Genomic DNA, 4,416 nt, shown 5'->3' on the forward strand with positions numbered 1-4,416 from the left:
ACTTGGTATTAATACACGTGAATGCATCAATTTATTGATTTTGATTGGCTTTTAAGAGATATAATAAAAAGTGTGCTTCTACCGATTCTCCACTACTTCTTTCTCTTCTTCCTCTCTTTAGTTATGTGCTTTTCTATGTGAATTCTTGATGTATTTACTATTGGTAACCATGTATATTTTTCCCTAAAAAAAAAAAAAAAAAAAAAAAACTCTTCCATACCCATTTGATTATATCTTCGCATTACCCATGCTAATATAATACCTTTGACATCTTCTTCATGACCCTTGGTCCTTTGGGCTTCTGCCATACTTTTGGTCCTCATGTTAACTTTGCTCCTGTGGGCCACTAGAAAAATTATTTATATTTCTTGAGAACTATTTTATTCCAAATCAAATGTATGGGTTAAATAATCTATTCTAATCCTTGATAGATTTCTATTAACTACATTTTTTACCAAAATTTTGGCCAATTTTACTCAAATTTCCATATTTTTTAGAAGACATTTTTGCTAATTTCCTAGAATTTTATGGAACCAAATTTCAAATACGACTCCATCAGCATGTTATGATGTGTAACAAATTTCTATTTACTACTCTTTTGTCTTAATATAAGATAATTTTACAAATTTTCATGTCCTAGAAGTACATTGATACATAATTTTACCGTTGTATTATTTTAATCATAACTCCCTCATAATAACTTCAGTTTTCGATACTAATATGTCAGTGGTAACCTCTCTTGAAGGTATTTCATTCATGATGTGAAAAATATACGTGTCAATAATACACATAGTCATCATGAGTTTTTTCTACTTGGAAATGTTATTAGGGCCTAAAAAATGCCCTGTAGGTTAATAACCCAAAATATTAGCAAAATATTAGAGAAATTTTAGACTTTTCCATTGACTTGAAACTCTAATTAGCTGAAAATGGCATGTAAAGTTATTTTTTAATTGTCATTAGTTATACCAAATTTCACCATGTCCTCTCTCCTTTTGGTGAATATCCATATGCATTTATATACTCCTCACTCCTTATAGGACATGAACTGACTTGCATGTATTTACTCACACACTTGGAACACATGCAAATACTACCACTACCTCTCAATCCCCACCTAATCACCAATTTATCTTCCATCTCATTGATGATGTCACCTTCCATGTCACCTCGCCATGTCATTTCCATACCATGATCCTATAACTTATCCTATCATTTATCACATTACTTGGTGTAGCCATGTGTCTACTCTATCATCAAGCTTACTAATCTCCAATTCATTTATAACATCACCCTATCAGTTTGACACCACAATGCTTCCTAAAATCACCATATGCATTGAAAAATATTTTTTATGGGGTTCCCTAATTGTTTTAGAATAGTGGGGAGGAGGGTGGTGTGGTTCTAATATGCGGGCCATATACTTCCAATTTATTAACCTCCTCCCCTCCTCCCCACCCCCATATTATCCAACGAATAACTGGATGGAGGGGATGGAGGGCCAAACATCATGTATATGATTTTTGGGCCAATCCATGGTATGATTAGGAAGAAACCAAAGGGTTTCTACTACCTTGAAAATTCAAACCTCTAAACTATGTTAATGAGCATGTGACTTTAAACCTTCATTATGACTAACCCACAAGATAAAATGAAATTTATGAACTTGGTTAAACAATTGATATGAAAACTCTAAATTCCCACTTTTCTTTGATAATTTTCTATCAAACAATACAAAAAACTACAAATAATTTCCCTATTAGACTCTTTCTTTAGCCCCTACAAGTCTAGAATTCAAACCTAAAGCCCTACATTTCATATTTTGGGTATATCCTACAATTGTATAGTTCTAGTAACCATATCTCTTTTTGGATATTTGTTCAAATAGTTTATAATTTTTTCAATCATTTCACCCCTATGCTCTATCTTTGGCCTGTATAAGTCCCAATGTAGCAACCTGGGCGTTGATATAACATTTTCATGTAATTTTCTATCTTGGTGCCTCCTTGAATGGAAGGGTATATGGAAACCTATCAGTTTCCCTCTAACTCACCAAAAATACATTGCAATTATGTTCATCGTGTAATATCACATTGATTCTACTAGTATTTTTCATTCAAATATTTTATGCAGAGGAGAGGAATAATGCCAAAAACAAGTAGATTACATAGCCACACACACACACACACACACACACACACACACACACACACACACACATAATCTGCATTGTTTTGGTATAATGCCTCTTTTCAAATATGTAATTTTAATATGTATTTAAATGGTCTTTGTTGTGACCATTTTCTTACACGTATAAGAAAATGGTCACAACAGAGACCTTTCAAATACATATTAAAATTACATATTTGAACAGAGGAATCAAATAACTATATAACTCATTCATTCCACCTAGTCATAGACAACCTTGCTCATATTCTCTCAGTAGAAGGACATGCATGAGTCATGGCTTTAAGTCCACAAGTTCAATGGCTTACCTAAATCTAAGTACATAACAAATAGTAGATATAACCAAGCCAAAGTACCAATCCAAAAAATTACTACCAATAGTATCACATCCCCCATTAGCCATGCAGCCTTAGTATGCACCCCCTTCTTTGCACTCACAATCCATGTAGATGTGTAATTACCATTCTAGGGTATCCAACTCACCTTGACATGCATATTTCAAAACCAATGGTTTTACTAGGAACTCCAAGTACCCTCTAGGTTTCTAGGTAACTATATAGCCTCACACTAGGGAAATTTATCATGTTCCCCCAAATCCAATCATGATTTTTCCTAAGGTATCACATGTCATGGGATCTCCCTTCTCCCCATCCTTGGATTTTCCTCCTTCCCATAGGTAGAATGATGTAATATGATTTTTAGCAATGACACTAACACCCTTTTCTTTTATATGCATGTCCCCCTTTTGACACATGACATCTTCTAAAGTCACTTTATACGAAGTTAGGATAAAACAATGTGCTCACTTGACTTAGGCTTTTTAATAGTGACTTAGCTAACTAGGATTAAGCCCTTTAACACTTAACATTTGGCTCCCTTTTCTCAATCAACGAGTCTTATCACCCATACTCTCTTGTGTAACTTGGTCTATAATAATGAGGTGTCTTATTAATATGCATCTAATTTCATATTTACGAAACTATGCTCTTCGGCCTCTAAACATATAAAATCAAGCGCACAAGCCTAAAAAGGATATGTACTTCATCACATTGGCCCAAAAGTATTTCTTGGCTCTTCAACTTATATGTGATATGTACATCACAACAAGGGTCATCCTAGGGGTTTTACTTTAGGTAGGAAACATGAAATACTAGATATACACATGAAGATGGTGGAAACTCCAATTTTAAAGCATAGTTCCAATACATTACAATGCCTTATGGTGGGATAATAATATGGTGGGATAATAATATGGTGCTAATTTATTAACCTTATTTTTTTGTTTGAGGGACATATATTTATATGGTTGTAGTCTCATGAATTCTCGATCCACGACATAAAATTCCATTTCATTGCAATGTTTACCCACTAGCTGTTTCATCCTATTTTTTTCTATAAGAAAGTTTTTCTTTAATAGTTTGAGGACCTATTGTTAGTTCCCTATGTGGTCCTCCAGTGTAGAAGCCTTTATGGTCCCTTTCAAAGCTGATGTGATGTATGGAGGATGATTTCTATAAAGTACCATAATTGAGGACATTTTTAATGATGTATGGAAGGATACGTTGTGCTACAATTCTTGCAAGGCCAACCTCTTGACCCATTATGTCTATTTATTAGATGGAAATAAACATATCTATTGTTATGCCCTTATAATACTAGTGTAGTCCCCTCATTGTTATTGTTAGTGTAGCATCCTATTGTTATTGTTATAACCATGCAATCCCAATATTTTTATTGTTGTGCCCCATAGAAGCCCACTATTGTTATTGTTATGCCCTTACATTATTATTGTTATGTAAGATCTGATTATATTGTGACCCCTTAAACTCCTATATATACCAACGAGGTATTTTCATTTGTATAATCCAAGAATTATTAATTTACGTGATGTAAAGGAGGTTTCCCTCTCAAAGAGTCTAATTTTGAAGTTGTTGATCTATCATTTCTTTAGTTTTTTACTTGGTTGCATAACATTTGATACGAGAGCTTTGGATTGTAGGGCTTCCCTATTTCAAACATGTCATCACATATGTTTCACTATAACATTCTTTCTATGAAGGCTCAAAATATGAAATTTTGACCGCATGGAGAAGAATTCTTGGTGAAATTCTTGTAAAAAAATAAGATCTTGGTTTGCTTTAGTTCCTAAGATATGGTGTGAAGAAGTTAGGGTTTTTAAATACTCCATAATTCAGTCTCAAACTAGTGACCTTAGGAAAATTGTCATAA

This window comes from Pinus tabuliformis, chromosome 8 (assembly GCF_031772625.1).
Source record: "Pinus tabuliformis cultivar Carrire ecotype Pingquan chromosome 8, CPIR1, whole genome shotgun sequence".
Taxonomy (NCBI): domain Eukaryota; kingdom Viridiplantae; phylum Streptophyta; class Pinopsida; order Pinales; family Pinaceae; genus Pinus; species Pinus tabuliformis.